The sequence below is a fragment of the Typopeltis vanoorti genome, chromosome 17 (assembly GCF_054136105.1).
Source record: "Typopeltis vanoorti isolate ZY-2024b chromosome 17, IOZ_Tvanoo_1.0, whole genome shotgun sequence".
NCBI classification, from domain to species: domain Eukaryota; kingdom Metazoa; phylum Arthropoda; class Arachnida; order Uropygi; family Thelyphonidae; genus Typopeltis; species Typopeltis vanoorti.
The window spans coordinates 29,614,895-29,638,143 of NC_143565.1; the positions used below are offsets into that span (position 1 = coordinate 29,614,895).

Here is a 23,249-nt window from a genome sequence, read left to right on the forward strand (position 1 = left end):
TGGAATAAATGTAATTATATTTAGCTGTTATTGAACTGTGTTGCAAGAGCAACTCAGTCTGGATGGACTATTTAAGAAGTTATTTGTGACAGAGAATTCAGACAATAAAATTGCCACTTAACATTTTGAGTTACTTTGCAAGTGTTAATTACCAAGTTCATTTTAAGTTAGTGATTAACTCTCAAAGTAGTTAATCTATTTTAACTCTGTAATTCTAATGTTTATTTTAAAAAGTACACAAACTTGACACATTTCTGTAATCACGAGTTGAATTTGTGTAGTCCGTATAACCATAATTTTCTGGAATATAAACTGTGGTGTGAAGGATATTGTGACACTACAGCACTTTTAAGATTTTATTAAGTTTTCTTGGAGATTATTAATGATCTAAAAATCTCAATCTGATCATTAATAAGCACTTACTCATTTTTCTTTTAAAGCAAAACTAATTGCATCACCCATTCCATGCTATGGGCTTCCTTTCTGTTTTGTCACTGGTATGTTTGCTTCAAACAAATGTTTTGCTGCTAGCTTCTATTTTGCTTAAATGACCATAGCACCTTAAATATGCTTAATCTTGATTCCTATTTGTCCTGACTTCATCTTATTTTCATTGTTTGTGCTTGTGTGGCTTCAGTAATCCAATGACTGAGCTTGAGAGCTCAAGTTCAGTCATTAGATTCAATATTTAATCGGCGCTTCTAAATTTTATGATGCAGTTATTGTAAAGTGTACATTCATTAAGCATTTTGAGTTAAATATTATTTATTATTATTATTATTGAGCCTCTTTGAAGTCATAAGACATTGTGGAAGGCTCATCTGAAACATTATCTATCATACTAGTCTATAAACCCATTCACTGTCCTCAAATTCACCATCTGGTAATAAATTCAATGATCCAAACACCCTCCATACAAAAAAAAAAAAAAAAAAAGAAGAAAAAGCCACTTCTCACACTCCTGCTCACCATCTCCTTTTGCAACTTCCAGGGATGGCTTCTTGTTCTATTATATGAAAAATCCTGTAAATAAAATTAAAAGAAATATTCAATAATAACAATACATTGATAACCAAAGCAGACAAAAGTAACACTATTGTGATAAATAATCAGACAAATATGAAAGAAAATGTGCATTTGTTTACAAGATCACTTTACATACAGAATCATAGATTCTGCTAACTCACAAAGAATAAAGTTTATGAATTACTTCAAAAAGTCTCTGCTTAGCCTAAGGAAGCTGAACAAACTCAAGCTTTTTCATGTAAAGCCACCCAGAAAATTCACAAACATACATCCCTACACCCAAATCTTGATGGTATAAACAGCCCTACATATAAATGTGCTAATCATTTTGCTAAATTACTAGCTGCCCCCCCCCCCAGTTAATTCTTCCTCATTTGTTAAAATTTGTTCATGTAAAAAGTATATTGAAAGATCATATTTTAAAAAATTCAGGACATAACAATTACTTTAAATATTACATCATTATCCGCTAATGTACCATTAAGACCCTTCACTTGTTAATCATATTTCCCCCAGACATATTTGAATTATTCAAATTTATAGTACATGCTGGTTATTTCACAATGAAAGGCAAAATATACAAACACTAAATGGGACAGCCACAAGCTTTCCCTCCCCTTCAGCAAATTTCTACCTAGAAGACTTAGAAAGCCAAGCTATCAGTACAGCTACTCTCCCAAACCAGTGCTTTGGCTACACCATGCTGATTATGTGTTTGCTATTTGGCTATATGGTCCAGACATATTAAATAAATTTTTAGTACATTTAAATAACCAACACTCTAAAATCCATGGAACAGGAATCTAATATCTATCTGCCCTTCGTATAAGTGGCTCAAGATTTGAGCTAACTGAATGATAGCCTCCAGATTTCTTACTTACTGGTTCAGACCCATTCACTAACTAGCAACCAGCCTATTGAACTATTTTACTACTGTATCCTCAAATGAGGAGGATCCAAATCCCTACAGTTTCAGCAGTTATGGTTCCCCTATATTTCTAGGTTGTCTTCTCCACCTTTGCAAAATTAGCCCTAAACTTCAAATTTATATCGATCATCTCAAGATCGTTAGTCTCATCCACTTCCTCTAGTAGAGATCCACAAATAAAGTATGCAATCTCTCATCTGTGGAGCCCAAATTTCATTTAGCTGCATTAAACTGATATCCCTATTACTTTTCCCACCTTATTCAAATTCACTTGAAGAGAAAACATCAGCATTATTACCATTAATCGGCATTAATCCTCTCGAGCTTCACATCATCTGCAAATCTCATACGGAGATAGCAGTTTTTTCTCCTGGAAACTCAGGTTTCCATCCTGCATACACATAAATCAGCCTTGCAATTTACAGACAAAAAATAATGGTGTTAAGCAGTAGATGGCATTGGTGTAGATGATGATGATAGTGGTGGTTTCACTGTAGTGGTGGGTTAAGCAGTGGAGATGGAGAGTTGTAGAGTAGATGCCGTCCCTGGATGAGCATTTAAGAGTCTTTGGAGATGTCATGAACTAATAAAATCATCATCATCAAATTCCAGACATGTACCTTCAAGGAGTGTGCAGTACAGGATAGGATAGTACTACATGAAAAATTTTCATCATTATTAACTTCCTATCTACAATTTTCCTCAAAATCAATCTGTTACCTGTCAACACTCCAACATTATCAGATCTTATATTTCTATTTTCTAAGAACTTTTTACCATATCAATCCACATATATCTTGGTCTTCCTCTGAATCTTTTCCTTGCTAACCTGGTAGAGAACACTTGTTTTGTTAATCTTTCCTCTCCCATTCTGTTTAAGTGACCATACTACCTGACTAACACATTCCCTGAATGCTAACAATGTCAAGTTCTTTCCTAATATCCACATTTTTAATATGATATTGCCATTGATGCCATCTGTTTATGCTCCTAATCTTTCTCAGAACTCTCATATCATATCTTCTCATATCTCTAGTCTTTGGTCAAGTTTTTTACTTCTCACCCAGCTGTCAGATCCATAAGTTAAAATTGGTTTGAACACTGTCTTGTATATAGCTAATTTAATGTTTTGACTAATTTTTCTTATTCCATATAAATTTATTCAGTTGACTTTCTACCATACCAGCTTTGTTGATACTGCTGTTTATTTCCATATTTAATTTACCATATTCACTAAATATCATGCCAAAGTAGCTGAAATATTTTACTTGTGCTATAGGTTTTCCATTCACAATGCAGTTGATATTTTTAAATTCTGCCTGTTTTCATTGTCTTTGTATTTTTAGTGCTGACCTTCATACCAAATCTATTACAACAGTTATTCATTTTAGTCAGGGAATCTTGCAAACTTGCAGCAGATTTATTTAGAAGTATAGCATAAAATCAAAGAGCTGACATTAACATCTCCAATTTTGATATCAGGTTTAATACCATTTTCCTTCATAATTTGATCCATATAGATAATAACAGAAGGGATAATGTACATCCTTGTCTGACACTAGATTTAACATAAAACCATCTTCCTGTACTTGATTCAATTCTAAGTCAACTCAGATAAAGACTAAGCAATACTTAGTCTTTATCTGAGTTGTAAGTCAGCAGACTTACAACTCAGATAAAGACTAAGTATTGCTTGATATAATGCTCCATCAACACCATACAACTGTAGCGTTTTGAATAGCTTTTCTCTTGGCACCTTGTCATATGCCTTTTCCAGATCTACAAAACTTAAATACAGATATTTGTTATATTCCCATGTTTTCTCAACTATTTGTGTAAAGTGAAAATCTGATCCTGACAGCTTCTATTTTGCTTGAATCCAGCTTGTTCTTCACCAAGCTTCTCTTCCACAATCCTTCTCAACTGTTTCTCAAGTATACTTGTATAAATCTTACCATGAACACTCAGTAGAGAAACACCTCTGTAATTCTCACATTCGGTTTTATTTCCCTTTTTATATATGAGTACTATGAGCGTTCTACTCCAAAATCATCTGGAGTTCATCCCTCTGTCCAGGCCTTCTGAACTATGCAGTGCAGCCACTTTAAGACTTTTATACCTCCATACTTGAGCATTTCTGGTCAAATATCATCTGCTTCAGCTGCCTTTCCACATTTCAGGCTTTTGATGGCTTTTTCTACTTCGAGTATGGATATGTGTTCCTGATTGCATGCCTGGTCAGTGTTTTTTACCACGGTTCTGTCACTGATTGTTTCATTTAGCAATTTTTCGAAGTAATTATTCCATCCATCAATGATATCTTTTTCTCCAGTTTTCATGTTACCTCTATCATCTCTAATTCCTTTTATAGCACTGTTTCCTCCATTTCTGAGCTTCTTCAACAACCTCCAGAATATTTTGCCGCCTTCTTGATATTTATTTTCTATGTTCTTACCAAAGTCTCCTTATGACTTTTGTTTAGCTAGTTTTACACAGTGTTTAGCTTTCTTGCATTTGTCTCTGTATTCTCTAAGAGCACAAGCTGACTCATTGGTTCACTATCCTAATTTTTCTCAGAACCCTCATATCTGTGGTCTCTGATCTTTGATCAGTGCTTTATTTCTAACCCAATTCTCAGATTCATAACTATAAACTGGCTTGAACACCATCTTGTATACAGCTAATTTCGAAAAACTTTTCTCTGGTACATTTTCATACGCCTTTTCCAGATCTACAAAATATAAGTACAGATAATTGTCATATTCCTATGATTTCTCAACTATTTATCTTAAAGTGAAAATCTGATCTTCACAACTTCTATTTGGCCTGAACCCAACTTGTTGTTCTCCAAGTTTCTCTTCCAGAATCTTTCTCAACCTCTTTTCAAGTATGTTTGCATAAATCTTACCCAGAACACTTCAAAATCTACAAAACATAAGTACAGATAATTGTCATATTCCTATGATTTCTCAACTATTTGTCTTAAAGTGAAAATCTGATCTTCACAACTTCTATTTGACCCAAACCCCAGCTTCTTGTTCTCCAAGTTTCTCTTCCACAATCTTTCTCAACCTCTTTTTAAGTATGCTTGTATAAATCTTACCCATAACACTTAGTAGAGAAATTTCTCTGTAATTCTCACATTCTGTTTTATTCCTTTTTTATAGATGGGTATTATGAGACTTCTACTCCAATCATTGAGAATTCGACCTTTTGACCATGTTCTCTGAATTTTGCATTTCAGCCACTGCATGTTTTATACCTTTCTTATACCATTGCAATTTTATATCTCCATTCATTATAAAAATTATAGAAACACTACTGTGTTAGTGTAAAACTTCAGTTTAATATAAACCAAAATAATCACTTGATGTTTCGACCTTCACATCATTTGAGTATACACATATATACAAAGAAACAAGCTGCACTACAGTCTACATGGTATGCTAAAGTTACATTGATTTGGTCAAGATTAGGATGTTTAATCCTGCTATTAACAGTAATGGTGGCATAAAAATCCCAAGAATTTGGATGGCACTCATTCAGCCCACTTAGTTTTTCAAATTTTCCAGCAAACCCTGACTTTAGCACTCTAATGGCCATCTAGCATTGATGTAGTAATTTTTTTTCACTAGAGGTCAGGTCAGTAGTTTTAACAGTTGACCAGATCACTGTAACTGTATTATATCATGTAGATTGTAGTGCAGCTTGTTTCTTTGTATATATGTGTATACTTCAGATGATGATCTTAATGTGAAGGTCGAAACGTCAAGTGATTATTTTGGTTTATATTAAACTGAAGTTTTACTCTAGCACGGTAGTTGTTGCCATAATTTTTTATAATGAATTCTGATCGTGATCACTGTGTAACCGTGAAGGAAAGGATTTATACCTCCATACATAAACATTTCGGTCGAATATCATCTACTCCAGCCCTTTCCACATTTCATGTTTTTGATGGCTTTTTCTATCTCAAGTATTGATATGTACTCCTCTTTGCCCTCTTGAAAATTTTTATAGCATGGTTCTATCACTGCTTTGTTCATTTAACAGTTTTTCAAAGTAAATACTCCAGACATCTAGGCTATCCTTATCTCCAGTTTTCATGCCACCTTTATCATCTTTGATTCCTTTTACAGTACTCTTTCCTCCATTTCTAAGCTTCTTCGATAGCCTCCAGAACATTTTGCCACCTTCCTGTTATATGTTGTCCATACTCTTACCAAAGTCTTTCCATGACTTTTGTTTAGCTACTTTTACACATAGCTTAATTCTCTTACTTTTTTTTTTCTCTCTATTCTTTTAGGGTATCTGCCAACTTATTTGCAAGGAACTTTTGGTATGCTTTCTTTTTTTTCCAGGACTCCTTTAACTTCTTGTGTTCATCATGGTGTTCTTATTTTTCTATACTTCCAGACAACTTCACTACATACCCCCCCCCCCCCTAGATGAATAACTATGTTCTTTAGTGTTGGCCACTGAGACTCCAACATTTGGTTCTTTTCAATTTCTTTCATTTTTTTTTCAATAATGTTTGTATAGTCCAGTCCACAATTTACCTGTAAAAGCTTCTCAGCTTTAATTCTCTTTAAAACTGTCTTACATACTGTTCTTTTCAATGTGATAGCCATTTTTATCATGCTTAGTTACCAAGTAATAGTCACTTGCAGTTTCAAATCCTCTGTACACTCTTGTATCCTGAACCATCATGATGATATCACTATCAACAATGACATAGTCAATGAGGTTTTTTCTTATTTCTTATGTCTTCTCTCCATGTGAACATCTTTATGTTGGATCGTGGTGTTAGTAATGAGTGGTTCATGTCCTGAGCAAAAGTCCAGTAAATACTTAACCATCATTAACCATCATGAGGAGTGGTTTCTTTGCGTGGAGGATGGGGGAACTGTAGAGTGTATTGTCTGAGAGAGTGGTCGGTGAGCTCAAGGAGTGGTATGATAGACTTTGTGTTTCCTAGGAAGGACCTCCCATGATGAGTCTCTTAACTCCATGGAGGCCTGAATAATAATAATAATAATAATAATCATTAATAGAAAGGGAGATAGTAAATCCCATCTTATTTTATAGCCAGGTCCGAAACTCGGATCGAAATCCATAGAGTTTTATGCCGAAAAAACTATCCCAAGTGTAAATGATCGCTTGGGTAGTACAACACCAGGGCAACTCCATGCAAAGGTGGAGCAAGCTCCATCACTAACTTTAATATTCTCTCATAATGTAAAACCCAGCTCCTAAGAGATGTATATATATTGTTTTACATTATGAGAAGAGGTCACTACCCAGACTGGTTTCAACTTTTTTTGAGGTCTCATCAGTGAGTAGGTAGCCTTGGAATATCAAGGTTTTTAAGCGAACACGAACTTACATACTTCTACTATTGAATTGCCGAAGTGGTGCACTCTTATATTGTTAATTATTGTTAATTACTAAGGTAATAAGCCAAAGGGCTATTTTACCGGCGAATTTGTTAATAGAAAGGGGGATGGTAAATCTCGTTTTATTTTATAGCCGGGTCCGAAACTCGGATCGAAATCCATAGAATTTTATGCCGAAAAAACTATCGGCAGGCCCAAGTGTAAATGATCACTTGAGTAGTACAACACCAGGGCAACTCCATGCAAAGGTGGAGCAAGCTCCATCACTAACTTTAATATTCTCTCATAATGTAAAACCCAGCTCCTAAGAGACGTATATATATTGTTTTACATTATGAGAAGAGGTCACTACCCAGACCGGTTTCAACCTTTTTTGAGGCCTCATCAGTGAGTAGGTTGACCTGGAATATCAAGCTAATAATAATAATCATTATTATTATTAGCTTTATCCTCTTCTCCAAAATGTTCCTATATGTCTGTTTGGATCAATTTCCTACTCTGCTATTTAGATCTCCAACAAGGACCACTTTTTTATTTTCTTGATGTCAACTGCCTGTTCTCCTCCATTTCTTCTTCATTAGAAGAACCTTCTTTGAGACCATAGGCACAAGTAAGTTTCATTGTCCATTTTTCCATTTTTAATTTTTCCACACAACTCTACTTGAAACTGCCCTAGCTGCATGAAGTCTCATCATGTTGTACCATCATATGTATTTGTAGTTTAAGCCTTCTGATCAAGAAGTGTATCTTCATGTTTGGTGTTGAATACTATCATACTTCTTCCTTTCCTTTATCATTATTGCCTAAAAATAACATCCCATACTTATTGTTTAGTAAGATCTCACCTATTTTTGTAAATTGAACTTCTGCAAGTTCAATTTCCTTTCCATAATACTCCTTATATTGATGGTTCCTTTCTTCAGATATTGGGATTATTATTATTCTTCTAAATGTTGAGTTGGAACTTGTTCCAGTAGCTGACTTTACTGTTTGCTCTCATTCCCTAATGAATAAACAGTGTGTGTGTGTGGGGGGGGGGTCTTGTTTAACTGGGTAATACCCTAGCTGGCATGAAATCTCATCATGTTGTACCATCATATGCATTTGATGCTTAAACCACAAAGTTTAAGCCAATAGAGTACAATTTGGTCGGCTAAGTCCCAAATTGCCAGCCCATCCTCACTCGTTCAGCACCCAGCAGATACCTACTAATGGGACACACCACGTGAAGTGAGAATTCAACATCAAGTCAGAAGCTCTAGTTGATTCTCCTCATTCCCAAAAGTTGGTGCAGAGGTCTCTTCCCAGTTATTTGGCTTCAACCCTTAAGCGACCTCGCATAAATTCCTTTCTCCTTAAAACTTCTACATGTCTATTCAGCCTCTAAGTCAAAATTGTGTGATCAGTCTCACCAATGGGGGGGGGGACAAGAACTCTCAGTGCCATTTCCTTCCAAATTCTTCATTCTGAGAGGACTCAACTCATCACTTATAAGTAACACTCCACCTTCCAATTTGTCCTTCCTATCCTTCCAAAATATGCTTTACCTTCTACTTCTGTCAGGACATCATCTTCATCTACGTTTCATTGACTTTAAGACTGTCAGTGTCACCAGTTCACTTCCTTTATTCCTGACATTTGTATAAAGAAACATCAATGCATTGTCACCATTTCTGTACCTATTATTATTATTTCCTCTAGACTACAATATACCATAAATTCTCTCATCTCCCAAGTGACTATCCTGACAAGAGGCCACCCCCTGCTACCACACACCCATGCATAATCTAGTTTCCCCTTTCCTGACACTCTCACCTTATCAGAGAAAACAGTCTCTCCAGATTCCAAACAGAAATTATCATGTCAGAAGTATCCAAGTTTCCCAGGTGATCACTCTCTTCCAAGTACTAACTGGGCTCAGGTTTGCTTAATTTCTGTGATCTGATGAGAACTGCTGCTTTCAAAACGATTTGGCTGATGCCAGCCACTACCACCACCCATAATTTATTTTATCTTATTTAGCTGGCCTTTTCACATTTCAGGTTTCTAATGGGCTTTTTATCTTCGACATTGAAATATATCCATCTGCATTCTGTCCTGATATTCTCATAACTGTTTTATAGCTGATTGCTTCATCCATTAATTGTCTTCAAAATAATTACTTCAGACCATTATGACTACGATAGACTCCCTGTCCACAATCCTGATATCATTTTTAGTACTCTCTCTCTCTTTCTCCACTTTATGAGAATCACCATGGAAACCAGGAGTTCAGACCTGTGCACAGTTGTCCAGGTGAAGCCTTGTAAAAAGCAAAATGACTATCTTTACATGTCAAGGTTTTTTTGAACATTGCAAATTATCTTCTGTACTGTATTTGCAATCTTTGCTAATAACTCTTTGAACGTCAACTTCTTGTCTACTAACATACCAAAAGATCCGTAGCCTGATCAGTTTCTTCTAACATGGCATAATCCTACCAATATAATGTTAGATTGGATATCTCACCATACCAAAGTGTATGACTTTACATTTACTAACATTGAACTGATAGCCATTTTCACATGCCCACAATTCCAGCCTTTTCAAATCATTCTGCAAGTACACATATCAGCCACATTCGTGGTTACCCTGTCTGCCTGTCTTTGCATCAGCAAATAGTTATGTCTCATGTCAAATCCTTACCATAGTCATTAATACATACAGTAACAAACAAATTAATCTGAACAAGCTGAATTTTCATCAAATTTTTGGTTTGGTTTTTGTGTCAGTACACAATAATTTTGGTTTTGGTTTACTAGTTTTGGTTTTACTTTTAGTTCACTATTTTGGTTGAGTGCTGCATGTTTTAACTGTTTCTATGATTTTTATTAAAAGTGTTCTATGTTTTTAAGTGTAAACAAGTTGTCATTCATTGTGCTTTACTCATTTTGTGTAGCTATGAAATGGATATATCTTCAAGAAAGTATTCAAAAATATGTACTCTTTCTCAGCACACATCCATGACTCGGAAACAAATTGCCAATAAGTGTGGTGTTGGTTTGGGTACTGTTGATGCAATTTTATAGAGGTTTAGAGAGACAGGTACCTTTTCTCCTGGCAGAAAAGGAAAATGTGAGCAAAAAAAGGAAAACTACACTTACTCAAGATTGTTTACTAGTTAGGAAAAGCAAAATGAATCCAAGATTGTATGCTGTAGATTTAAATAGAGATTAGCAGCTAGTGGGATTAATGTTTTTGACATGACAGTCCATTGAAGATTGTTGAAAGCAGAGAGGACTGCCAAAAGACCAAAAAAGAAACAGCTATTGACAAAAGCTATGTAGCAAGCAAAAGTGTATAAAGATTGGACTGTTGAGAAGCGAAAGAAGGTCATATTCTCAGATGAGAGTCATTTCTTTGTCCAAGGAGAATAAGTAACTTTGTTCAAAATCAGCAGATGAGAAGACTTCTCCCGTCCACCTTCAACATGCTCCTAAACATCCAGCTAATCAGTTGTTCTGAGGTTGTTTTACACATAGTAGTCCAGGATTACTTGTGTTTGTTGACAGTATGATGAAAAAGTAACCAATGCATAAAAATATTGGAAAAAAGAGTAGTCCCACAGATCGAAAGACGAAGAACTCATCTTCCAACAGGATCTTGCTCCATGCCACACTTCGAGAAAAGAGTTCCTCAAAAATCACCGCATGTAATTGTTTCAATGGCTAGGTAACTGACATTAACTCGATAGAAAATTTGTAGACTGTAGTGAAAAAGACACTTGAAAAATTAAATTGTGATACAAAGGATAACTTAATGCAATCCATTATAAAACAATGGTTTTGAGATGCAGAAATAAGAAAAATGTTTTCCTTGCCTAAGTGAATTAATGAACTTATTAGGAACAGAGGAGCACACCTAAATTATTAGGTAAAGTTGGAGTTTCATTTTTGTACTTTTTTTCCTATGAAATTAAAATTTTTAAAATGTGTGAGTGTTCAGATTAATTTGTATGCTACCATAGATTGAATAACAGTGGACCAAGGACTGATCCTCGTGGCACACTGCTACTTACTTAAATCTTGGACTTACATCCCCTAACTTTTTGATATGTCAGTCAGCATCCTCTTATTAATATTATTATTATTCAAGGCATCCGTGGAGTTACATGACTCATTGTGGGAGGCCCAATCTAGAAAACAGTCTATCATACGACTTCTCGAACCCGTTGACCATTCAGGACTGATCCTCGTGGTACACCGCTGCTTACTTAAATCTTGGACTTACATCCCCTAACTTTTTGATATGTCAGTCAGCATCCTCTTATTAATATTATTATTATTCAAGGCATCCATGGAGTCACATGACTCATTGTGGGAGGCCCAATCTAGAAAACAGTCTATCATACTACTTCTTGAACCCGTTGACCATTCGTGCTCTCACCACTATATCAGGCTTTGCATTCCACTGTTCAGCCACCCTCCACACAAAGAAACCACTCCTTATCCTCTTGCTCACAGTTTGCTTTTGTAACTTCCAGGGATGGCTTCTTATCCTCACTCCTTCCCTCTGGTCCACCAGGCGAAAGAACTTAACAGTGTCAACCCTCTAACCACCTCTGAACAGTTTAAAAGTCTCAATCATATCACCTCTCCTTCTACCTACCAAACTCTGTAGTCCACATTCCCTCAACCTGTCTCCATAACTAACATTGTACAGTCCTGATACCATCTTTGTTATCTGCCTCTGCACCCTTTCAACAATTAATTTATCCCTTTCAAATGCTGGACACCAAATTTGAGAAAAGTAGTCCAAGTGTGGTCTGATCAGGACTTTATACAATGGAATGACAACTCTCTTTTATCTCTGTTGGTCAACATCCTCAGTATTGCAGCAATCCTCTGGTTTACCTTCACTACCTTTGCAATATATTACCTGAATTTCAGGGAACATATTGCAAAGGTAGTGAACTTCCACTTCCTTCAGTACAGTTCCTCCAACAGAGTATGCCTCCTCCAATCGATATATTCCAAAATTCAAGCCATTACATTTTGCTGTAATGTCTTGAAGTTTGTCAAAGGCTCAGTATTGGAACAATACAGAGCCTTGGACCTCACTTGTAATTTTCTATCTCCTTGATACTGCTTCCCCATACACAACTCTCTGATACATATTAGATAGCCAGTTCCAAATCCAATTCACTTATCTGACAACTCAAGTGCTGTAACTTAAATATCAGCTGCTTATGTGGTACTCTGTCAAATGACTTTGTAAAATCAAAAAAAAAAAAAAAAAAAAAAAATGACAGAATATGCCTTTCCCCTCTTCAACTGCTCTTGTCACCTTATTATAAAAGTCAATCATATTACTAAAACAAGAGTGCTCCTTAACAAATCTATGCTGACTCTGACAGATAACATGCACTCATCTGCCCAATGCTGTATATGATCCCTCACTAATTTCTTCAAAATCTTAACTACTGATGAAATACAAACTGGTCTATAGTGTGACACTTTCAGTCTGCTACCATACTTATGCAGTGGCACTAACCCTCCTTCCACTCTATGGGAAGCTTTCCCATGGCCAGACTTTGATTGAAAAGTATGGTCAGTGGAGCTATCAGTTCTGTAGCACATTCTCTCAAAACCCTTGATGAAATTTTATCCAGTTCCACTACTTTATTGACATCCAGAGTACTCAGCATTTGAAACAGACTCTCTTCTTGCATTTCTTAACCTCGAACCTGTCCTATCCCTCTAGTAATAAAACTTACTTCTTCAGGATGAATTATCCCAATCAAGTGTTCATTGAACAACTCCACTATGTCCTCTGCATCAGTAACTCTATTCCCATTTTTATCCAACAATGTCACTTTCACAATCATTTTTCCTCCAAATGGCCATATAGCTAAAAAATTCCTTAGGATTCTCTTTGGATCTCAGGGCCAATCTTTTCTCATACTCCAGTTTTGCTATCCTTACCATACTGATCACTCTCCTAGCTTGAGTCTCGTATTTTTCATGCATCTGCTCTCCACCCCTCTCCTTATATCTCTTCCATAACCTCTTTTACCTGCAGTTCCTGTTTGATATTGTTTGTCATCCACTTACCAAATTGCTTTCTCTTCTTTACTCGTAGTATACAACCTGCTTTTGCTGCTTATAAATATTCCTTCACAAGTTCCCATATGCTGGTGATATCTATCTTTTCCAATTCCTCCCTTCATGAAACTGTCCCAAGTTGATATCTAAGACTATTATGATCACCTGCTTATAAGTCCACATGCATTTCTTTCTCTTTTATACTTCTGCATGTGTATTCATCTTCCAAGTCAAAACCACATAGTCACTTCCTCCAATTGGGAGGTGGGTGGAAATATGCCATCTCAGTTATGATTAGATCTTCTGATGCTATGACCAAATCTAAAACTCTTGAACCTCGTGTTCCTTCTACTACATGTTATATAAGACATTTATCTTTCAATAATTCCCAAAATTCCTTACTGCTGTAGTTAAAATCTCCCATTTGAAATCTGATGAAAACAAATTAGACAATTGATTAGGGAATTTGAAAGTCAAGAGATGTTTAAAGATAAGAAAAAATCAGGATGAGAAGCAGTAAAGCCTTAAAATTGGTAAGAATAATTATAAAAAAGTAAGTCAATCAGAATATAATAAATAAATAAAAAATAAAAAAAAGTAATATGGTATGGTGAATCAGTCATGAAATTTGCACTTGCTGGTAGTGTCACTATTTCAAAATTTACTGGGACAAAAATTATAGATGTAATAGAGAAATGGAAAATAAAAGAGATGGTAGTGCTTGATGAAACTAGTGACTTATGTAGCAACAAATATGATATAAGAGAGGATATGAAAGAATTGGAAGAAGCAAGGGAAAAAATTGTTGGTTTATTACCAAGATATGATGGTACGGAGTTAAATTATTAGCCATTTGCTGTGATAGCAAATGGCTCGATGTGCAGACTGTGTAGAAGAAATAGGCGTGAGTTTTTGGATGTGTGGAGTTTTATGGTAGAAGAGACTTGTATAAAAGGGATGGCCTTCACTTGAATGGATTTGGCACCATTGGCCTTGAGAAATTACTTATTAGGGTAAGTCTGGGAAACTAGATCACCATGGGAGGAATGGTAAGAATGTGCAAGTTCATCTATGGTATGTAGATGTGTTAATGACATGGATACAATTAATGGTTGTGTATCTGGTGAATAGGTGGAAATGTATGCTTTGGTTTCAGACTTTTTTTGAGTGTATGTGAGGAGGGAAAAAATAAGTTGCCCAACTACGGCAAGCAAGCAAACTGTAGATGTAAGTATAAGAAAATGTCAGGTGACACTGTTATGTCTATCCACAAATGCTAGGAGCATCATGAACAAAGGGGTTAACTTTGTTGCTTTGGTGATAATATGGAATAAAATTGTAAGCATTACTGCACCCTGGCTAGTAACTGGGATTGGGTGTAAAGGATATAGTATTTTTAGGAAGGATAGAACTGATAGGAGAGGAGGCAGGTTTTACTAATGATATCTAATATTTGAGTCTAGTTATCTGGTTTTCAGAATTTATTGAGCTGTTGCAAGACAACTTTCTCAAGCAGCATGTGGAAGAAGGAACTCAAGATCAAAGAGTGTTAGATTTGATGTAGCTTCAGAAGGGGTCTCAGATTTTACCATCAGTTGTTGACTGATCATACTGCTGACCTGGGAAGTAGCCAGCTATATGGATATTCCAATTAGTACTGGTTCAGGGCTGCCCTTCACAAAGGCACCTGATCAGGAGGGGCACCATTTCAAGACAATAAATAATAGTAAATCTTTATACAGTGCTCTTATTCATGAAGTAAAACTTTACTACATAGATTGCATGACTTAAAATAAACATTAAGGCAATAAAAAATGAAAAGTAAACTCATCAACCTATTAGCAGCTTTGCTTTGACGTAGCTTCATGAGTGGTGTATCAAAGTTTTGAATTGTGTTTGAAAAAAAAATTTTTTTATTTTTTATTTTTATTTGTATTTATTTATTTATTTTTTAGATGCTCTATTTTTATGTACATATATGCATATCTTGTATTTATATACTAAATAAATAAAAATTTCTTGAACTTAATTTCATTTTAATTTGCAAATTCTATTTTATGGGGACACTGAAATATAACTTTAAACAAAGGCACCTCTTACACACAGGGCTGCCCTGGACAAGTTACATGCTGAATTACAAAGCTTGAAATTATGAAATACTTAGGAGAATACTACCTTTGGACCTATGGTATCAGTTACTGAATGGGAAAGATATCAATAGTGCATGTGAAGCTTTGAAAAAGTTCTTAAATGAGGCAGTATCTGAATTTATCTGAATGCATTTTATAACCTCTTGAATCCACAGATTCATGTTTTTCTTTTGCATACAGCATCACCACATATTTCTGTCTGGTCTCACCAGTAATTGTATATCTGAGTCAGCAGTATTATTATCATCATCATCCTTTCAGGGATTTAGGCCCAGCAGCCTGTTCCAGTCTCTTTCCATCTTTTTCCTTGGTCGTCCCTGACTTCTATATCCTTTAACTAGGTAAGTATTTCTTTGGGTAGTCTTGAACTGTCCATTCTTTCAATATGTTCAATCCACTTCTTTCAGTATTCATATACTTTGTCCAATACTGATTATTTTTAGTTCTTTACATATTTTATGTGCTTCTTCTTTTGTCCCATAGAGCATAGCTTCTGTTCTTTGCAGGAATTTAATTTCTCCAGTTTCTATTCTTTTTTATTCTGCAGTTTTTATGATCCATAATTCACTTCTGTACAGTAGAGAAGGTCTTGTGAAAACTTTATAAGTTCTTGTATGATTTTGAACTTTGATTAGGTTTGAAAATATTATTTATCATTTCTATTATCTTTAAAAAAATTTTAAATTTTGATGTCAATGTCAGCTTCTTTTGTAGATTGATACAGCACATCCAAGGTATTTGAAGCAGTTAATTTGTTCTAAAATTTTATTGTCAATGATAATTTTACTTCTGACTTGAAATGGTTTTTGTTTTGTCTGTTGATATTTGCATTTTTGAAAAATGCAAATTTTTTTGCATTTATGTTTAAGATGTATATTGATTTTTGGAGTTCATCTTCACTTCTTTCATGATTATTTGGTCATCTGCAAACAAAAGGGTATTAAGTATACTTCCACGATCCAGTTTAAATGCCGGTTTTATATTTTCCTTCCATTTCCTTACTAATTCATCTATATAGATATTAAATAATAGTGATAACATTGGGTATCCTTGATGGCCCCCTCTGTTTATTGATTTCCATTCTGTAACTTTTTTATTGATTTCTTTATTGATTCTGCTGATTTGGAATGTTTAGATTCTTGAGTATGTTCCATAAAACTCTGTCAAAGACTTTCTGGTAGTCTACAAATGCTATGTGCATTTTTATGTTATATCGTAATGTTTTTCCATTAAGATTTTTAATGTAAAAGCTGGGTCAATGCACATTCTTCCTTTTTAAAAGCCATTTTGTTCTTCACAAAGTTTATCTTCTACATGTGATTTAAATTTTGAAGTAAATATTCGTGCATATAACTTATAACCGGTATTTAGAAGACTTATTCCTCTGTAGTTTTCACAGTTGCACTTATCGCTTTTTTTATATATATATATTGGGATGATAATTACCTTATTCCAACTTTCTGGGATTTTTCCTTGCTGCCAGATAATGTTAAATAATTTCAAGTCATTTAATGATTAGGATGCCTGCATATTTTATAAGTTCTTATATTTATTCCATTTTCTCCAGGGGATTTCCCTGATTTGCTTTGCTATATTGCTTGTTGGAATCTTCTACTGTTATTTCTTCCACTGTTTAGTTCATAGTAAGCATTATGTCAGTGTTAGATTTGTTACTATCTTGCCATGAGTTTTGGAAAAAGTCCAGCCAGGTTTTCAATTTGATTATTTCAAGTTTCACTTTTTCTTTTACCTCCTTACCATATTCCTTAGAATTTTGTATGTATTTGGTTTCTTCATTGTAAGGTCCCTTTCCAATTTTGCCATAAGGTTATCCCATGTTTCTCTATTCTTTTGAATAGAATGTGACATGCCTTTTTTTCTTTTCTTTTTTTTTTTTTTTTTTTGTTATTGCTCTTTTGTAATTATAATTAATTTTTGCTTCAAGTGATTTTGTGTTTATCCATTGTTTATATGCTTCTTTTTTATCTTTGATTATTGCTTAAATGTGTTCATCCAGTTTCTTATTCCCTTTTTCCTCTTCCATTTACTTTTTGTTCCGAAGCATTCTGTTGCTGCATTTATTCATGCATTTTTTAAAATTATTCCCTTCTATCTCTATACCATCATTTTCTTTTATTTGCTCTAGTTTTCCATTTATTCTTTGCAAATAAAGGTAATTGATGCTTTTATCATTTCAAGAGTTGAACTCTAAAAGATTCCTGGAGATTTCTCTTAGCACTGATTTGATTAATTTTAAACCATCTTGTGAGTGGGGGTCTTCTTAATTTTCTTTGTAAGAGATAATGATCAGATTCTATTTCTGCACTTCTAAATACCCAACTATCTAGTATCATAGTAGCTGTTTTCCTATTAGCTACTATATAGTCTATTTATACTTTTTAGGTTTCTTGTTTCCCAAGTGAATTTATGGCAGTCTTTATGCTTCAAAAGTTAGTAATTTTCAAGTTATTATATGCAGAAAAATTTCTAAGTCTGTATCCATTTTAATTGGTTATTTCACCATTTATTCCTAATGGAATGTTCCCTACTCTGGCATTAAAATCTCTCATTATTAATAGATTATCATTTATGTTTATTTTATCTTTTATTTTTTATAAATCTGAATAAAAGGCATTGCTATCTTCCCTTCCTTCCTTTCTCTGGGGCAGAGACACCAATAATAGTCAGGAAGCCATGCCTTATTTATAATCTTAATTCTAGAATTCTCTCGCTCCAGTATTTGTAATGTGAGATATCCTTTTTAATTGATTTGTGAATAAAAATCATTACTCCTGCTTTTGTTCTTTCTTCCTTTTTTTTGACTCCACTGTAGATACAGATGTAATTATCTGTTCAAGCTGAACCTTTTTTGTTTTTTCTTTGTTTCTGTTATTACTGCTAATTTGATATTTCTTTCTATTAGGCTTTTCTCTGGATCTTGATATTTCTGATGGATACTCCTGATATTCCAAGTAGCAACATTCCATATATTTTTGTTTATTTTCATTTTTTTTCCCCTTTCCTTATCCTGCTCATATCTGTTAACCTGTCTGAGTCATTTTCCAGAGTGACAGTCCAGTTCCTTGTTTCTTGGAACTAGATGACTGTGGATGGCCAGTAACCAACCCAGTAAGAAACGATTCAACTGGGTTGGTTACTGGCTATCCACAGTCTAGTTTGGTGGTGGGGCTGCCACTTTAGGGCCTCCAAACTTGTCCTGTCTCTCTTCTCTTGTTTGTACCTAACCAAGCTTCCCACTGAGGTTAGCACCCAATCTTCCATTTGGTTGCTCAGATTCCAGGGTTCACCACATGGAGGTGAGAGTTGGATTGGGTGGAAGAGGGTAGGTGATCCTACTTGAGAGAATCATATATTGTGCATCCATCCCCCTTTGAACCCCAAGTTCATTTTCATTAATTTTTAAATCCTATATAGTTTTCCCTTTCAGTGTTGATACTTATTTTTATTCAGTTTATCCTGTTTAGAGGTACAGTTTATCACTTTCTGTTCAAATCATCAGCAAGCTCTTGTATAGTAGATTAGTCTGTTGAAAGTTTTTTCCCCACTTGGTTATACTATAAATTAAAGATGCCAAGAAATTATATTCTGTTTCATCCTTTATCCAAGTGAAAGCAAACAAAGTGACTCCCACTGATGAGACCTTGATAAAGGTCAGAACTGGTCTAAGTAGTGGCCCTTCCTATAATGCATAGCATTATACATGTTCAGCCTCTATATACAAGTAGTCAAGTTTTGAAGTTATAAACAAAGTTTTAAACAAAGTCACATGCAACTTTGTTTGCTTACTCTTGGATAAAGGATACTCTTGGATACTCTTGGATTACTTTGTGGATGTGTGGAATGAGTTCGATGGGCGAAAGGACTTATATAAGATGGATGGGTTACATTTGAATGGAGTTGGTGTACGGAGACTTGAAAGAGTGTTGATGAATGATGTGGAAGTGGATGTACAGACTCAGGGAAACCAGATTTATTAAGAGTGGGGGAGTAGATATGCAGACTTTAGGGTGGGGCAGTTAAGTGTATGAATGAGTATATTATGCCCGGGCGAGTACGACGGACAACAAATCAGAATGGGATAATTAGTATAAGGAATCAAAGTAGGGATGGGACAAATGGGCTTCTGCGATTCATGTACACTAATGCCAGGAGTATTAGGAACAAGAAGGAAGAGTTTTTGGCCATGGTTGGCACTTCCAGGCCACAGGTTGTCGGTATTAGTGAAACATGGCTGACAGAAGATGATAAAGCTAGTGGGATTGAATGCGATGGGTATAGCGTGTTCAGGAGTGACAGGGTGAATAAAAAGGGGGGAGGAGTGTTATTGATGATAGCTGATGAGCTTCAGCCAAGGAGTATAGAAGTTGAACTGCAGGATGGGGAAAAAAGCACATTTGAGGCTGTTTGGTGTGAGATACAATCTAGCAGAACAAAATATACAATTGGGTGCTGCTATAGACCGGGTGATGGAGTGGATGGTGGGAATAGTATGCATAAGCAAATAGAAGAAATGAATGGAAGGAGGGTAATTATTATGGGTGATTTCAATTATGGTAACATTGACTGGAAAGAGGAGAGGGAACATGGGAGGAAGGAATTGGATTTTATGCAGTTATTAAGGGACAACTATCTACGGCAACATGTATTGGAAAATACCAGGGGGCAGAGAGTGCTGGACCTAGTAATTGCAACTGAGAATGTAGCTGTAACGAACATGACCATGTTGCCACCAATTGGTGAGAGTGACCATAAGGTCATGACTTGGGAGGTGGCTAAAGGAGTCGAATTTACAATTAAGACAGGATATATGTGGAATTACCGGGCTGGTAAGTATGACAAGCTTAGGTGTGTGCTTGGCTCAATGCCATGGCATGTAAAACTGCAAGGGCTGGATGTTGATGGTGCATGGGAGGTGGTTAAGAACTGTTTGCAGGAGGCAATGGTTGACTGTATACCAAGAGTCCGAATAATAAATCAGGTAGGGGTTAAATGGATGAATAACACTATTAAGCTTGAGCTGCAAAAAAAGAAACAATTGTGGAGGGAATTTAAGGAGAAGGGTGACCATCAGGTGCATGAACAGTATAAAGCTCAGGCCAGGATGGTAACAAGGGTGGTAAGAAAAGCAAAAGCAGATTACGAAAGGAAATTGGCCATGCAGGCTAAAGAGAATCCCAAACAGTTTTTTCAATATGTTGCAAGTAAAAGGAAAAATGCTCATGGTAGAATGATCTTAAAAAATGCTGAGGGTAGGGAGGTAACTGAATCAGTCGATGTTGTGGAATTACTGAGCGAGCACTTTGCAAGAGTATATCATCCAGGTGGTGAATTTGCGGAAATGGAGGAACCAACAGCTTATACTGGAATTGTGATGAATGAGGTAGAGGTAACTAGTCTATTACAGAACCTCAATGTCAATACATCTGTGGGATTGGATGGTATACCAGCTCGTGTCGTACGTGAAGCGGCCAAAGAATTGTCAGTGCCCTTGACCATTATGTTTAATTTGAGCCTCAGGACTGGGTCAGTCCCAAGGGGGTGGAAAGAGGGGAAAATAGTTCCACTGCACAAAGGTGGTTCCAAGGCTGCTGTTGAAAATTACCGGCCAATCAGCATAACAGGAATCATTATCAAGGTCTTAGAGAAAATAGTCAAGAGGAAAATACAAGATTGGATAGAAGAAAATGGGATACTGTATCGGGGACAGCATGGTTTTGTGAAGGGTAGGTCATGCCTCAGTAACTTGCTCACGCATTATAACACAGTGACGGCTGAACTGGATAAGGGTAATGGGTTTACAGTGATTCTACTGGACCTTGCTAAGGCCTTTGACAGGATACCACATGGAATTCTAATCAGTAAATTGCAGCATATGGGAATGGACATAGGGTTGGTGAGATGGATAGGAGGGTGGTTGACGGAGAGATATCAGAGAGTGGTTTACTCAGGAGTAGAGTCCACAAGACAGCCTGTGACTAGTGGTGTACCACAAGGATCTGTTCTTGGACCACTGCTGTTTAATTTGTTCATAAATGATATAGGAAAGGATCTGAGAGGAACAGTTCATTTGTTTGCGGATGATGCGAAGTTGGGTAGGGCAATAGTGAATGCAGATGACGTCAAAATTTTGCAGGATGATTTGGATAGATTGGAGGTTTGCGCTAGGGAGAATGGATGTCAATTTAATGTGGCAAAATGTAAGGTTATGCATTTTGGGGTGAAAAGATGGGAGGCAGTTTACTGCATTGGTGGAACCGTGCTCCAGGAAATTGATGAGGCACGAGATTTAGGAGTGTTGGTGGATAAGGAATTGAAATTTAGGGGACACATTGCAAAAGTGGCCAAATCAGCTCATCAAATCACTTGGTTGCTGAAGAATACGTTGACAAGCAGAGACAAGCAGGTTATTGTTCCTCTGTATCGAGCCTTGATAAGATCTCATCTCGACTACTGTGCTCAGATTTGGTCACCTAGGTTTCTTCTTGATGGGGAGGAGGTGGAGAGGATCCAGAGGTGAGTGACCAAGATGATAGCAGGTCTGTGGAATGAACCGTATGACAACAGGTTGAGGATTTGTGGGTTGCAAAAATTGGTTGATAGGCGGAGGAGGGGAGATATGATTGAGACATTCAAATTACTGAAGGGTTTCTATAAAATTAATTCAGAAGATATTTTTGAGAACAGGGCTGGTTGTGGGAGGACTAGGGGACATCCATGGAAACTGGGCAAAAGTGTGGTTAGTAAAGGTGTTAGAGCTGGGTTCTTTACTTTTAGAGTAGTGAATGAGTGGAATGCGCTCCCTGAGTCTGTGGTGGATGCTGTGACAGTGAATGAGTTTAAGGCGAGGTATGATAGATACTGTATGAATGTCGAATAGTTGTGATGAAAATGATTTGGGGCCTCCCTCGATGAGTCTAATGACTCCCTGGAGTTGCCCGTAATAATAATAATAAAGGATGAAACCAAGAATATAATTTCTTGGCATCTTTAATTTATAGTATAACCAAGAGAAAAAAATTTTCAACATCTCTCGCTAATCCAAAATGTTTTAGTAATAATAACACTACCCGGTCTGGGTAGTGTCCCTTCCCATAATGCATAGCATTATACATGTCCATAATGATTGTGCATTGCATTATGGAATACTAAGGCAAGTATAGTATGCCCACAGATTCGAGACCCTTCAACACTTCTGCACATGTGAAAAGAAGGAGAATCCATTCCGATTATAGGGTAATCAATCTGTCTTGTGGGATGGGTTGTTTATTACTACACGTCAGAAAAATTAACTCTAATAAAGAGCCAAGAGGCTATTTTTTTCCGGCGGCATAAATTACGTTAAGGGGATAATAAATCCCTCATTAATTTTAAAGCCGGATATGAGACTCAGAGATCAAAACACAGATTTTCTATCTCTGAGTTTTGCATCCAGCTTTAAAATGATGAGGGATTTATTATCCCCTTAATGTAATTAACTTCTCTCTTATGGTCATTGTAGTTTTTAAAGTGATAACTATTTTGCTTGTATAACAGTCGGAAAATTTTACGTATAAAGCACGTAAATTCACGTGTTGGTGACCAATTTGTACATCGCCTTATTTCTTTCTCCCCTTCAACATGAATGGACTCTTCTTGGCAGTGTGCC

At 35.9% G+C, this 23,249-nt stretch overlaps 1 protein-coding gene across 2 annotated transcripts in view; it reads left to right on the plus strand.

The window, feature by feature from the left end:
• Window positions 1-23,249, plus strand: part of LOC150097252 (soluble calcium-activated nucleotidase 1) — a 66,631-nt gene that overhangs the window by 10,849 nt on the left and 32,533 nt on the right. The window lies entirely within an intron of this gene.